We start from the raw sequence: 16635 nt of genomic DNA on the forward strand, positions 1-16635 counted from the left end.
GCTAGCAGAACAAGTCCAAACTCTTCAATTTAGCATTCAAATCCCTCCATCATCTTATCTCACCATCCAAATCTTATCAATAAAAATAACCCAACTATTGTAGCCTAGTATGGTAGTAAGAGCATAGAAAATGGAATCATAATAGATCCTGTCCAAACTCTAACATTTCCTAGTTGTATAATCATATATAATTTTTCTGAACCTTGGCTTCATTGTCTATAAAATGGGGACAATGACATACTGCTCTACCTACTTCATAAAGTTTTGAGAAAAGTATTTTGTTCAGTCTTAAACTGCTACATAAATGTTAGTTATTATTAACAAAGCCTTTTTCTCTAGTCCGCTAATCAGCATCTTTCTTCAAGCTTCATCTTAACATAGGCAAACACAACATTCATTCCCACCTCTATGACTTGGCCCGCATCCACCATTCTTCCTATCCAGATGAATCCAGGTTCCAACTTCTATTACACCCTATATGGGTGTCACAAGGACAAAACGTGACAAGATGAGATGTCGTTTCTCTAATTAGACTGTAACTTTTCATGTGGAGGGACTATAACGCCTATCTTTTATATCCAAAGTTTCTGATATCAAAATTTAAAAAAATGATAACAAAAACAAATAACCAAAACAATACCTCAATAAAAAGCAACTAGCTTTGATGATAACATACCAACCATGCCCAACAAATACCAGGAGGAAGACAACCCAACTGGTATCACCCAATCATAATCCTAGGCAAGGAGCAGGCACTTAGATATTTGCAGCTCAACTAAAAGACAAGTTGGTGTGAAAGGAAGACACCATTTCTCAATCCATGTGGCACCATAATACCCTCCCCTTAGCGACAGAAGAATTTGTCATTACTGACAGATTGCTAAGTGGTTTTTTTCTTCTATTGTTTACCAGGATCCTATAAAGTCATTTTTCAAGGAAGGAGGAGTATATGAGACATGACTTAAAAATCCATGGGTCAATCAACATGTACCTATCATGTGGCAGGCACTGTCCTAAGAGCTGGGGGTACAAAGAAAGGAAAAAACCATCCCTGCCTTCAAGAAGCTCATGTTCTCATAAGGGAGATACATAACAACACTGGTATAGATAAAATATTTAATATTTAATAAGGGAGACAGACATATGTCTACACAGGTATAGACAAAACACATTAAGCACTTTAGTTTGGGGAGGCGGGGTAGGAGGGAGGCACTAGAAGCTTGAGGCAACCAGGAATGGCCTCCCACAGAAGCTGGCACTTTGTTCAATTGAGTCGTAGAGGAAAATAAGGATTTCAAAAGGCAAAAATGAAGAATACATTTTAGGCAAGGGATACAGCTGTCAAAAAGATAGGAAATGGAGTGTTGTATATGAAGAACAGTAAGTGGAACAATCTGGTTGACCCACAGAGGGTCATCGATCTGAAGGCAAGTGAGACAGGATGAGAAAAAAAAACAAAAAAAAAGGTTCCACTGCTTAACTACAGGGTGTGTCTAAAAAACCCTGTCCTACCTAGGAGCTGGTAACCACATGATTTTGAAAACATAAATTGTCTGGGGAAGCACCAAGGGCCACCAGTTTAAACAGGAACAGAAGCAGACTCCAAAATGAGGGAAACAGCATCACTGCTCACACTTATGTAGCACTTCAAGGATTGTGAAATGCTTTATATACATTACCTCGTGTGATCTCCACTATGACCCAGTGAGGTAAATACTATGATTATCCCAGTTTTACAGATCAGAATTAATTCTTGTTGGTATCTTGACTGAGACTGACAGTAGTTAAATGGCTTGCCCAAAATTACACAGCTTATTTGTATTTGAGGCAAAAGCATATAGCAAGTATTCTTGAATTCATGTCTGGCCCTTTACCTCCTATGTAACTATAATAATAATGCAACAATAATCCTTGAACACAAAGATCATAAGATCATAGACTGAGAGCTGGAAGAAAATTTGGGAGGCCTTTGAATCAGACTCTCTCACTTTAACCATGAGAAAACTGGTTCAGAGACATCAGATGATTTGAGCTCAAGTGACTCACTTAGTGTTACACAGTGAGTAAGAGATGGGATTGAACTGAAGCCTTTCTGGCTCCAAGTTCAGCACTTTATCCATGGGGATCATGGTGCCCTAAATCAAGAGGTCCAAACTCACTTGACCTCAAGAGAAGGAGTCCAAATAGTATAAAAAAATCAAGTTAACTAATAAGAACAAACCTAAACATTTTAACTGGTCTCAGAAATACTAACCAGGACAAAGAAATGGGTCAAAAGGAAGCTCCAAAAACTGGAACCACTAAATTCCATACAAGGGTATAATGAGTAAAGGCCAGAGCTCAGTGTGGAGAAATCTCTGGCAGGTCAAAGACAGAAAGGTTTTCCTTATCTAACAATTAGGAGATAAGAACAAGCCTCTCCTATTACTATGACCAGAGGTTTTAAGATGAAGGAGATAAATCAATTGGGTGATGTGTCTGTACCTCACACAAGAAAAAAAGGTTAATTCTATCTCTATAATTCCATGAATGCAGCTTGAGTCCAGAACAACAAGGGTTGTGATTCCATTGTATCAGTCCTTGGTCATATATTTTAGGAGAAACTTTGACAAATTTGAGTATATCCAGAGCAAGCTGACCCAAAAGGCGAGAGAATTCAGAATTCAGAACCATGTCACATCATTTGAAGAAACTGGAGAGGTTTAGCCTGAAAAAGAGAAGACTTAAATGCTATCTTTAAATATTGTGGTACAGTATGGGTACGGTAGGTATTTAATAAACGATTGTGAAATTAATGAATACCACTTGGTAGCTATGTGACTTTGGTATGTCACTGAACCTTGTTGGCACCATTTTCCTCATCTGTAAAATGAGAGTATTGTACTAGATGATCTTTGAATTCAAAGAAGGGCCAGGAAAGCAGGAAAAGTAGTGACATCAGAAGATTATGATAAGTCTAAAAAAGAAAGTGACTAAGATACCAATAGCCTGTTGTTCACTCGGAAAACACAAAGATCTTGCAAACAATGAACCTGGAAAAACTGAAGAAAAACTGCACACAAGTCCAAAGGGATTAATTTGAAATTTAATTGGTCATGTGTTGTACTAGGTTAAATGGAAACTTATGGTTCCATTCCAATGCAATATTTTGTTAAAACCCTAGTCTCCCACACTAAATAGGCAACACTATAAACTATATAGGTCCTTTGGAAGATGGATCATCCACTGTCATCATTCCTCCTGGAAAAACCAAAGTTAGAATAATTTCCGTTTATGCCCCCTTTACCTGCAGAGAACATAACATGTAGCATGTATGATTCAAGGCAATTCAACAAGCATTTACTAAGTATTCACTATGTACCAGACATTTTATTGAATACAAAATAGTGATGAACTTAGTTAAATGATAGGATCTATGTGTAGGCTGGTCTTAAGGACCTAACCCAGAGATAATCAAGATCATCCAAGAAGAGGGAAAGTGGATGGGGTTGGTCCTGAAAAACAAATCTACGATCCTAAGATCCCTACCCAATGTAAATATAACTTTATATGTCAGCAATGCTAAGAGGTATGACAAAAGGACAAATAAAGTGATTTAAAATTCTCTATTGAAAATAATCATAAGAATTAGCAAAATAGAAACTAGGTAAATCATCCCCTAATACAACAATCCTGCATGTTTTCTTTCCACCCTCCTTTCAGTCATGTCTGATTCTTTATTACCCCACATGAGTTTTCTTGGCAAAGATACTGGAGTGGTTTGCCATGTCCTTCTCCATTTCATTTTACAGATGAGGAAAACTGAGACAAACAAGTTAAATGACTTGCCCAGGTTTACACAGCTAGTGTCTGAGGCTGGATTTGAACCCAAGTCTTCCTGAGTCTATTGAGGTTTAGGGGTGATAAGACCCCAAAATAGCAACATGTGGGTGCTGCTCAAATGAATTCAACCCAAGTCTTCTTTTAGTCAAAGAAAATAATGGAGTTCATTAAAAATCCGCCATGTTGGCCAGACTCTTAAGAAATCTCAGCATTAGCTAGATTCTTTAGGAATCTGAGCACAGTCATGGAAACAAAATGGACCTTATATAAAGAAAGATTGTTGGAGGGATCTAGAGTTGGCCATTTAACTCTTCACCCACAGTTGCCTCGTGTAAAATAGGGATAATAATATCTCCTACCTCACAGTTATTGTGAGGATCTAATGAGACGGACTTCTGGCTAAGATGGCAGCATGTTAAGACCTAAAGGGGACCAATCACTCCACAAACACTTTAGTGAAGCTCTAAAAATGCAGCCTACTCCAGATGCAGAGGTAGGAGACAAGACAAGACCAGTAACTAAGATACCCATGCTTAAGCCACCACAGGCAAAAAGGGTCAAAGCACTTGGACAGCAAAGCACCTAGAACCTCGCAGCAAAGTCTGCAACCAACACAAAAGGCAACATATAGTCAGGACCCAACAGAACTTGAGCACATTCATTTTTAAAAGAAAGGAGAATATTGGAGCAAAAAAAGGGAAAACATCAAATGAGATAATGTTTTCACTTTCTTGTTTTTCATTTTCACTATTTCACTTTTGCATTTATGTTTTCACTCATTGTTATTAAACCCAGCATTTGACATATGACCCAGCATATAGTATTTTATATATCCTTTCAGATTAATTATTATGATGAGATGTTTGAATAGGATTGTCTTCTCTGTCACAAAGTTAGATGCTTAAAATCTTTACATTTAAGATATTTTCTACCTTATACAAAATCAAAAAACAACAAATGTTTTCTTTGTGCTCAAAATATAGCCAATCCTCGAGCTGTCACCAAGCAGGGAGGCTAGTTTCATGTATTCTACTGAGACTAAGAAGCAAGGTGAGATTAGTCACAGATCATACTGTGTTTTGATGATAATGTGAAACACATGGGAAGGATAAGAGCATAAATTTTCAATTTAAAGTACTTACGTGTAGGAGAGCCAAGTAAGAAGAATCAATGAAAACGTAAAACCTTACACTTGGGTTCAGAAAATCACTTCATGAGTTCAAGATAAGAGGGGCACAGATAAGATAAGAGTTCAAGAGATCAAGATAAGAGAGGCAGGTTCCCCTTTCTTTGGATTCTTTAAGCCTTTAAAGGACCACTTCTTAAGGATATTGTAATGAGAGTCTCTCAGTCAGGTACAGTATGGACTAAATGGACTCTGGAGTTATGTACAACTCTGAGGTTCCACAAACACTTACTTAACCAAAAGACTAGCCATGACATTAAGAGAAAATAAAAACTTGATTTTGAGGGGGAATGAAAGCTAAATCAATAGCCATTGCTCGTACAGAAATATAATACAATATAGTAAATTATGACCCCTTAGTTCAAAAGGTGATCAGAGGCAGCCCAGGAAAAAGACAGTAATCTAGCTACAATTCTAGAAATTACGCAGCTTTTCCATTTGGAATACCTAAGAACTTTGCAGATAATTACTCTGCTTTATAGGCAGTAACAAGTTTATGGACAGTTGAGAACGTTTTCTTCTTTTGTTCTCTTTGGTGAACAGGTCAGGCCCATGAAGTGGGTAAAACAATTTTTTTTAAATAACATGATGAGTTTCCCATGATTATCAATAAGACTGCATTAATCCTATCAAACAAGTCAATGTCAGTTATGCAATCTTAAGTACCTTTAAACAATTAGCATCAGGGGAAGAGACTCTTGTTTGTTTTATGCAAATCCACTGCCATTAGTAAAGTCCTACACCATTTGGCTGACATAACTTCTAGGTGAACTAAAGAGGCTGCTCCAATAATTTTTTTCATAATAATAATAACTAACATTTTATAGAGTGCTTATTATGTGCCAGACACTATGCTAAGCACTTTACAGTTATTCTCTCATTTGATCCTCTCAACAATCCTGAGAAGTAGGTACTATTATTATCCACATTTTACAGATGAAGAAACTGAGGCGAACAGCAGTTAGGTGACTTGGCCAAGATCAGTGTTAGTGTCTGAATCTGGATTTGAACTCAGTAATTTTTTACTTCAGGCTCTCTATAAGCTATGCCATTGGCACGCTAGAAACATCACAAGTGGTATGGCCAGGACACCTATAGGGAAAGAAAAAATATGGGATAGATACAATCCTGGCAAGCAACCTGAGCAATCCAAAACACAAAACACTCCAAATTCATTCTAACTTAGGGTGATTTTTTTTTTATTCTTGAATTGTAAAAAGAATTTAGCTTTTTTACTAAATGGAGCAAAAATTCAACCTATTGGACTCTGAACCTTTGTCCAAACCAAGAGGTACTCTAAAAGACACTGATTTAATTTGAATAGGAATTTAGATCTTAGCATGCAAGATGCATTCACAAGATGCAATAACATTCTCTGTGAGCCTAGACTTGTCCTAGAATTTTGACTAATTTTGCATGAGGCAAGTTGATTGAGCAAGCATTAACAAGCCTGAAACAAATATGTATGTGATGCAATGTAGCATGGCATCAAAGAAGTTCAAAATCTAATATGCATAAGATTTTGTGAATGCCAAGCCAAGTCCCTGAAAACTTTTATCTTGGTACCATATCAAAAGTCTTGTATCCTTGTTATGTATTATTAAGTCTTTTTAAACTACTAGGATGCACATACATGCAGGTAAACATTCCTGAAGAAATTAACTCTACATACTTGCATAATAAGATGGTCAAGGGGAATTTTTAATTACTATATAGAGTATAGGCTACTGGTTACTACCATGGAATCTTAAATCAAAATAAGGTCACTAAGTGTCTAAATAAAGTTTCTAAATGATCCACAGTGAGAAAACTATGCTCCCCAAACTTTTGGTAGGAGAAGAATAGCTATCTTTAAGAGCATCCTACATTCCCTCAGTCATAGCATCAGGGATGCCAGTGGTAGCACTTCATCTTTCCATCAATGTCATCCTGAAGGGTATACTCATACACAGTTGGTAAAAACTTTGAATTGTTCCAGTCATTCTGGAAAGAAATTTGGGTTATGCTAAGAAAACGACTTAAAATTTCATTATCGTTGCCTCATATTTTGTGTGAAAAGATTGAAGCCATTTGCCATGAACTCTCCTTTTCCCCATGTCATATCACTGAGGTGCCTTCTGCCACTTTTTCCTCCTTCATTCCTGTTTCACATGATAAAATAACCTTACTCCTTACCAAGGCTAATCCCTCTACCTGGCTAAGAGATTCCATTCCATCCTGTCTCCTCCAATAGATTGCCCCCTCTGTCATCCCCTTTCACCTATTTTCAATATCTCCCTCTCTACTGGCTCATTTCCTACTGTCTACAACAGGTCCATGTATCCCCCTATTCTGAAAAAGGAAAAAAAAACACCTCACTTGATCTTTCCATACCTGCTATCATCCTATTTTTCTTTTGTCCTTTGGAACTAAACTCCTCAGAGCAAGGCCATATACAATAGATGCCTCTACTCTCTCCTCTCTCTTCTTAACCCACCCAAAACTGGTCTCTTCAAAGTTACTAATAATCTCTTAACTATCAATTCCAGTGGACACTTTCCCATTCTTCATTCTCCTTAACTTCTCTGCAGTCTTTGACACTACTGATCATTCTCCTCCTTGATACTCTCTTTTCTCTAGGTTTTTAGGACACCACTCTCTCCTTCTTCTCCTCCTAATATCTAATTGCTTGTTTTCTATCTCCTTTACTGGATCCTCCAGATCATGTCCTTGGTGTCCTTAAGGGTCCTTTTCTCTTCTACCTCTATATTATTTCACCTGGTGATATCATCAGCTCCAGTGCATTTAATTATCATCTGTATGCTGATGATTCTTAAATCTCTCTATCTTTCATTACCCAAACTCTCTGTTGACCTCCAATCTCACATCTCTGCCCTTTCAGATATCTTAAACTGGATGTCCAGGAGACATCTTTAATAAACTCAATATGTCCAAAACAGAACTCATTATGTTTCTCCCTAAACCCTTCCCTTCTCCCAGTCCTTCAGGCTTACAATCTAGGAGTTATCCTGGAGAGAAATCTTCACTATCTCTCAGCACCGCCCCCACATTCAATCTTTTGCCAAGACTCAAAAGATTTCACCTTTGCAACATCTCTCAAATACTCCCTCTTCTCACCTCTGACACTGTAGTCCCTCATCTTGATTAATCAAGACCTCACATCTTGATTACTGCAATAGGCTACTGGTGGGTCTGCCTAAATTTTTCCCATTCCAATCCACCCTCTTTTCAGCCACTAAAGTGATTTTCCTAAAACCCAGGTCTGATTATGTCACCCTTCTAACCCAATAAACTTCAGTGGCTTCCTATTGCTTCCAGAGCAAATACAAAATGCTATTTGGCATTCCAAACCCTTTATAACCTAGCCTCCACTAACCTTTCCGGTCTTTTTATACCTGATGCTCCAACACATACCCTTTGATCCAGCGACACTGGCCTCCTGGCTGTTCTGATGATGAGATTCTCCATCTAGCTCAGGGCATTTTCTCTGGAAGCCTCCATGTCTGGAATATTCTCCCTCCTGCAAACCAACTACTAAATTCCCTGATTTCCTTTAAGTTCCAACTAAAATCCCACCTTTTACAAGAAGACTTCCCTAACTCCTCCTAATTCCAGGACTTTCCTTTGAATTTTTTCCTATGTATCCTGTATTTAGCTTGCTTTATATACATGTTTATTTGCATGTTGTCTCTCCCAACAGTGTCTGGCCCAAAAATAGATGTTTAATAAATGCTTATTGAATGAATGAACGAATATCTTTTGACCCAGTGATTTCACTGCAAGTCTTCTTCCCCAAGGAGGTATGTGACCCAAGGAAGGATCCATATATGTTAAAATGTTAATAGCAAAGAACTGAAAACAAAGTTAGTGTCCCTTAATTGAGGAATGGCTAAACAAACTGTGGTACATTAATACAATGGAATATTACTGTCCTGGAAGAAACTATTGATGAATACAAGCAAGCATAAATGGGAAAAATATACATAATCACAATAATGGGAAAAAAACAACAAAACAATAAAAAATGAATAAGGAAAAATGAATCATAATGACCAAATTTGGACCCCAAAAAGAGACAGGATAATGCAGTTCCCTCCCTTCTTTGCAGAGTTGAGGAATATCTAACGTTAGACTTGGCTACTATATTAGTTAATTTTGCTGAACTGTTTATTTTCTCTTTATTTTTTTAATTCTAATAGATGGATCACTAGGAGGGATATGAGGAGGGATATATCAGGAGTATGTAAAAATGAAAGACACTATATTTAAAAGATACCTCAAAGACTTAAATTAGGGGCAGCTAGGTGGTACAGTGGATAGAGCCACCAGTGCAGGAGTCAGGAGGACCTGAGTTCAAATCTCACCTCAGACACTTGACACTCACTAGCTGTGCGACCTTGGGCAAGTCACTTAACCCCAACTGCCTCATCCTGGGTCATCTCCAGTCATCCTGATGAATATCTGGTCACTGGATTCAGATGGCTCTGGAGGAGAAGTGAGGCTGGTGACCTGCACAGCCCTCCCTCACTCAAAACAAAGTCAAGTGCAAGTCATGTCATTATTTCTCTGATGGCATGGTCTTCTTTGGCAAAGAAGGACAAACACACAAAGATTTAAATTAGGGAAGCAACAGCAAATGATACTTGACCAACTTCACTTCCTGAATGGATTCCAGGGAATTTGAGACCTTTGACAAGGGTACGGAAGAAACAAGATAGACAGAGCAAGTGTCCTCTATAGGCCATGCCACCTAATTTTAAATTACATGGCAATCACTATTATATGTGAATTTTTTTTCAGTATGTACTCTAACCTAGTTTCAGTTCCTTTTTAGGCCTTAGAGTTACTAGAATCCAACTTAAGGTTATAATAATAAAAGACTGGGGCTCAGTGATATGTCAGTATTCAATTATTGTCATTTCAGGTAGTCAGTGAAAAAGATTTGAAAAGTAGTAAGTAACCCAGAAGCAAAGCAGATATAAAAAAGCCATTCTATAGAACAGCCATTATCATCCCTATGCCAATGATAGATACAGATATAGATACATAGCCCCAGACTCTTCCCTGACTTTCAGTCCTATTTCACCAATTAATTATTAGATACTTCATAATGAATGTCCTAGACATATCAAAATCAATGTGTTCAGAGCTCCAAACTTCACTATTTCTGTCCAAGATATCACCATGTTTCTAGAGTTTCCAGTTGTAATCCCAACGTTAATCTCAGCTCTTCATTCTCATTCACACCATATACCCAATCAGTTGCCTCAGGCTTGCCATTTCTACCTTCACAATATTTCTGGCATCCAAAACTTCTCTCCTCATATAGCCTGCACTTCAATTCAGGTCCTCATCACTTCTTACCTAGAACATTCCAATGGCCTTCTAGTGCATTTCCCTGTCTTATGTCTCTGTCTCCCCATTCCAATACTCAATAAATTCCTGAGACTCTCTATTACCTCTAGGATCAAATATAAACAGCTTTCAAAGCCCTTCACAACCCTACCCCAACCTATCTTTCCAGACACTTTGTTTACTACCTCCTTTCCCATACTCTATAATACAACCAAACTGACTTTTTTATTTATTTTAAATAATATTTTATTTTTCTCCAATTATACATTAGCACAATTTTTAACAATTTGTTGTTTTTTGTTTTAAGTTTTAAATTCTATCCCTCTCTTCTTGCCCTTTTCCCTCTCTAAGACAGTAAGCAATCTGACAAAGGTTATACATGTACAATTATGTAAAACATAAACTGGCCTTTTTGTTTCCTCACACAAGGCAATCCATCTCACATCTCCATGCTCTTGCAATGGGCATCCCCACCTTGCCTTGAATGCTCTCCTTTCTCACTTTTCCTCTCACGGAGCCCTCTGTCTTTTCATGACGCAGCTCCTATCATCACCTTCCAGTAAAAGCCTATTCTGATCTTGCCATTAGCTAGGGAGCACATCTTTAGTATGATTTTTGAGAACAGGGACTTTCAGTTTTTTGTCTCTATATCACCCGAGACCTGACATGGTGCCTAGCAAATAGGTGGTGCTTAATAATTGTCAATTGATTGATTAGTGGGCTCTCAGAATGATACAAAATATACTTACATTTAAAAAATACTTTGAAGTTATTTTTGTCCACCACTTCATAAGATTATCATGAAGTGCTTTGCACTATACCTATGTGAGCTATCACAACAATTGTTATAGAAATAAACAGCATTTGAGAAGAAAAGGGAAAGGGAGAAGCATTTATTAAACATCTACAATGTAAGTTTTTTGCTAATATTATCTCATTGGGTCCTCGTAACAAGCCTGTGAAGCTGTTATCATTCCCACTTTACAGTTGAGGAAATTGAGGCAGAGTGACTTGTCCAGAGTCACAGAGGTTATAAGTGTCTGAGGCTAGATTTGAACTCAGGTTTTCCTGATTCTGGGCCCAGAACTCTACATACTACACCATCTAGCAGTCTAACTGGTTTCTGATGACTTTTCAAAGAAATCATTCGAATTAAAATAACTTGTACAAAAAAGAATTTTTAGGGTTTTTTTTTTATTTAAATACGCACCTTACAAAAAGAGAATGATAAGCTAGAAGTTACATTTTTTATCAAACTAATCTTTGTTACCATTTCATAAATGATTGCTGCTTGATTCTTGGTCAGATGACAAGATTCCTATCCATTCAAAATTCCATTGCTTTGCTCTTTTAACTCTGCATCTTAAGAACAGAAGTTTCCACATGATAGACTGATCAAGATAAAATAAAATTTCTATGTCATCAAAAGAAAACAAATCAGACTCACTTATTTGTAACTTCTGTTATATGAGTTTCTATACATGGAGCTCAGCAAGCCATTCAATTAGTTTCTAAATGCGATAGCCTCTATTCATATTTTTGCATATTTTATCTTTTGACAACATAAAGGTTATTAATGAAAAAGTAAAAATTTGAAAAACTTTACTGTTTTAAATAGCAGCAACATTAAATGGAAGTGAACATGAAACAAGAAAGCAATATTTTGTGTTAATAAGGATAAGGAATAAACTTGGGATTACTTTGGAATGGTGAACTCCTAGGTAAGGAAATTCCCTCTACCAACATAGGTCAGTACATGATCTGCAACTTAGATTGAGTAACCTAGAACACTGAGAGGCTAAGAGACTTGCCCAAGGTCCCAGAGGCACTATGTGTGTATACACACAAAGATACAAACATACACACACACACACACACACACACACACACACACACACACACACACACACACACACACACACACCATGACCTGAGTCTATGTCTTCTTAGCTTCAAAGCCAATTCTCTCTCCACTGAATCACACTTCTTCTCTTTTGTGTTAATGTAATGATCAGTTTTTCAAAATGTATCCAATTAAGATGCTATTCTTAAAGTTTAAGAATTATATATATATACACACACACACACACACACACACAGAGAATGTGTGTGTGTATTTCTTCAGCGAAGGTTTCACTAATAACAACAATAGCTAACATATGTATACACAGATATTTAGGGTTATATATCTATGTAGGGAAGTGATAGTCCGACTATACTCTTCCCTCATTGAATTTCATCTAGAATATTGTCATCACTTTGGGGCACCATGGTTCAAGAAGATGGAGAATGTCCTGAGCTGGGCAACGGTGCCTGGCAAAAATAGTTGCCTAACAACTATCTTCTTTCCTGCTACCTCCTTTCTTTCCCTTTCAGAAAATCACACACTTCATCCTGTTGCCCTTTTTTTCTATGTTTCAGAAATCACAGGTCAGTTAATTCTACTTCAGGAAATTTTTCATATATACACATGTACGTATGTATGTGTAAATCATATATATCTTTACTTCTTTTCCTCCTTCCTCTATTTATTCAAATTCTCACCCAATTATAACAAAAAAAAACTCTTGCTTTATTCCATTTATGAAGCCCCCAAATAGTCCTAAGCAGAGCTGATACCTATAGAAGCAATGCTTGTGTAAAGCCAATATGATCTAAAGAGATGAAGTTAAGCCAAAGTAAAAATCAGTGTTCTCCACAAGTGAAAAGCAAATCAAGTATTTCCAGTGTTCCTTTAAAACTAGATTCTCAATATTTTGAAAAAATTAAAATGCTTAATTAAAATTAGTTTTCTACAAATGGATTGTTGGGTGGGGTCACTGATTTGAAAAAGGAGAGAAAAAGCTCATTATACTAAGCAAATATCTGCCAATGTTTTAAACTCCATTTTGATAACAAGAACTACTGGAAAAAGTTTTTTTTTTTCTCATTTTTATTAACATGTCCAGTAATAAAGTTACAACATTTTCAAATGAAATGCTAAAAATGAAAATCACAGAAATTGAAATTTAGAAGGGACTTCAGTGATGGTCTTGTCTAACCTATACACAAATGGAATCCCTACTATTATATACTCAACAAGTCATCATCCAGCTTCTGCTTGAAGACTTTTTCAAGATGGAGAAATCTACCACTTTTCTAGGCAACCCATTCTAATTTTGGACAGCCTCTAATTTTTAAGAAGTTTTTCCTGACCAAGTCCAATTACGCCTTTTTGTAACTTATACTTCCACTCCTGGTTCTGCTTTCTGGGATCAAATAGGACAAGTTTAATCCCTCTTCCACATGACAGTATTAGTCATGAGAACAAACCCCAAAGTCTAAAATAGTTTTAGAAAGAAATTTATTTGGTAGAGGAGGAAATCCAGAAGAAGGCTCCCCTCCTCAGTCTCTGCAAGTTATATCGTATAGGGTTTCAGAGATGAGCACTAGCAGCTATTTTGAAGAAAGGATAGTTAGTTCCCACACAAGATTCATTAAGATGTATATCAGTAAGCATAAAGTTTGAGGAACCCAAAACACAAGCATTAGACGGATCCGAGTATTCCCTACAGCTATCCAGCTTCCTTGGGAGCATCTCTGAGATCAGCCACTTTCTAACCACATCAAGCTAGGTTCAAATAACATTAATAAGTAAGGTTTTCTGAACACCATAACAGAATATTCTTTCTATAACAGACCTTCAAATAGTTTAAAATAATTATCATATCTTGCCTGAGTCTTCTGTAAGCTAAACAGACCAATTTCCTTTAAGTAGTTCTCATATGTTGTGGACTCCAGGTGGTTGCCTTCCTCTGGACATTCTCCCTCTTCTCAAGCCATGCTCAAACCATTTTCAAACCATCATGCTCCAAAGTGATGATGATATTCTAGATGAGATTTGATGATGGTAGAGTATGATCGGATTATCAATTCTATATTTCTACAAGCTATGTCTCTCCTACTGCAGCCTAACAGTGCATTGACCTTTTTTTTGGGGGGGGGGGGGAAGGCTGCCACATCACACGTTGACTCATATTGACCTTAAAATCCATTAAAACTCCCAGATCTTTTTCAGAACAACTACTGTTTAACAACAGTTCCCTAACAGCTTGACATTATTAGCTGTCCGACCCTGGGTAAATCACTTAAGTTCTGTTTGCCTTAATCCACTGGAGAAGGAAATGGCAAGTCACTCCAGTATCTTTGCCAAGAAAACCCTATAGACATTATGGCCCCCAGGATCACAAGGAGTCAGACATGATTGAATAACAACGTTTGACACTTGTAAAGTTGACATTTTTTGCTCCCAAATGTAAACCTTTATGTTTATTGCTAATGAATTTCACTTTTTTAGATTCAGCCCAATGCTGTAACCTTTCAAGATCCTTTAGGATCCTGTCATCCAGCTTTGTGCTATTTGTGCTTTTAACCTACAGGGCAGGGCCAAGCATGGATTCCTGAAATACCCCTCTGGAGGCTCACTGACACAATTACAGGGAATGAACCAATGACATAGTGACAGCATAGGGAGTACAAAAAAAGGAAGAGCTTGTAGTAACACTCTTAGTGAAAGGTGCTGAAGGATAAAAGAAAAGGTATAATGATCGAGTAGACAAATAGAACAAGGAATCTGAAAAGAGTCATTAATATATCAAGTTCAGTATTACAAAGGGCTTTCCTCAAGATATCCTTTTGATGTAGAAAATGTGAGTATTATTCTCTGAGGATCAGAGTTTAAATGACTTGACCAAAGGTGAAACTAGTTAATGTCAGATCGGGATTTGGACCCAGATCCTTTGGCTTCAAATTGATGAAGATGATGATGACAGTTAACATTTATGTAGTACTTACTTAAAGGTTCACAAAATGCTTTACTTAAATCATCTCATTGATTCTAATAACAAACCTGAGCTGTTATTAGCACCTGAAAGGCAGGTGCTTTTATTAATCCTAGTTTACAGATGTGCAAAATGAGGCCCAGAGAAGTTAACGATTTACTCACCATCACACAACTCATAGATGTCTGAGTCACAATTAAAACTTGAGACTTCTTGCCTCCCAGATCAATCAGCAATGTTCTTTCCATTACAAGAAGTCTGCAGGTTTGTTTTCTAACTTTAGCTCCCCAGTGTTCTGTGATTTTCAACAATTTTCCTAAGTTAGCCAAATGTCTTGAAAAATAGTAGAGACAAGGATCATATTACCAATTACATAAGAATGATAGCTAAGTAAAGATTTTATAACTGACTAATGAGACTCTCTAAGGTATTTTCACATGGCATCACCTTTCTAAAATAATACCCAACTAAATTATGAGTCTTTCAAAGAGTAAAAGGCTTTGAATTCTACAATAGATGACAGATTCATAAGAAAGGGGACAGACGGAGAGAGAAAGAGTCAAAATTTCTAATGAAATGTTTTCTGCTCAACTTGACCATTCAGCAATTTGTAGTATCAGTTTTTTTTAAAGGAAGTGATTGCTTTGAGGTTCACTTTATTGGTTAGTCTGTCATCTTAAAACAAAAGGGTATCTGACCCAAGTTTATCTTAGCCAATTAGCTACCAAGTCTTGAGTTGTTGTGACCTTCTGCTACACTTTTAACACAGTATTAAATGCTGTTCAAGATACGAAACTATAAGCCATCACTGAGCACAAGAAGTAGATAGACCACTTGGTGATGCAATATAAAACAACAGTGAATGATACAAGACAGTATATAATTAAGTACTACATTGTAAAAATAAATATCAAGGGCTACAGATATTCAGAGAAGAGAGATCAATAAGGGTTCAAGTAGAGTAAGTTTTATATAGGAGCTAGGACATGAACCAGGCCTTAAATTTGGGATGGGCAGAAAAGAGGATGGAAGAAATTTGAAGGTATGGGGAGAAAAAGAAATATGGCTTATTTGTGAAGCAATGAAATACTGATCTGACTATAGTCAAAGAGTGAATAGCATAAACACTCACTTTTTAAACAGAATTTCATTAAATCTGCTACCCATATAAGAGATATGATCACAGATATCTGGGTAATCTGTGTAGTTCAAAAAATTCATTAGGTTGCTAACTGTGAATGCACATTAATCTTAGTGCAAAAAATCTATGAGCTGGAAAGAATCTTTTTTGTTTTAATTTTTAATTTACAAAATAAAAGCATTTCCATAACAGTAGAATTTTTTAAAAGATGATTGGATATGAAAATACAAATCTATCAAGTACAGCTCACTATTCCTTTTAAATATATAATAAAGTTATCATACAAATTTCTCTTTTTTCCTTTTTTCTTC

General features: G+C 36.7%; 1 protein-coding gene across 3 annotated transcripts in view; it reads right to left on the bottom strand.

Annotated features, from left to right (window-relative positions):
* Positions 1 to 15519, bottom strand: part of LOC140527285 (ferric-chelate reductase 1-like) — a 69370-nt gene extending 53851 nt beyond the window's left edge. For 2 of the 3 annotated variants that reach the window (XM_072644093.1, XM_072644094.1), the window contains exon 1: positions 15348 to 15436. The gene's annotated coding sequence lies outside the window, so the exon portion shown is untranslated. Of the gene's footprint in view, positions 1 to 15347 lie in introns of all 3 variants that reach the window. The other variant, XM_072644092.1, reaches the window with a different exon arrangement.
* Positions 15520 to 16635: the final 1116 nt, after the last annotated feature.

The sequence above is a fragment of the Notamacropus eugenii genome, chromosome 2 (genome assembly GCF_028372415.1).
Source record: "Notamacropus eugenii isolate mMacEug1 chromosome 2, mMacEug1.pri_v2, whole genome shotgun sequence".
NCBI lineage: Eukaryota > Metazoa > Chordata > Mammalia > Diprotodontia > Macropodidae > Notamacropus > Notamacropus eugenii.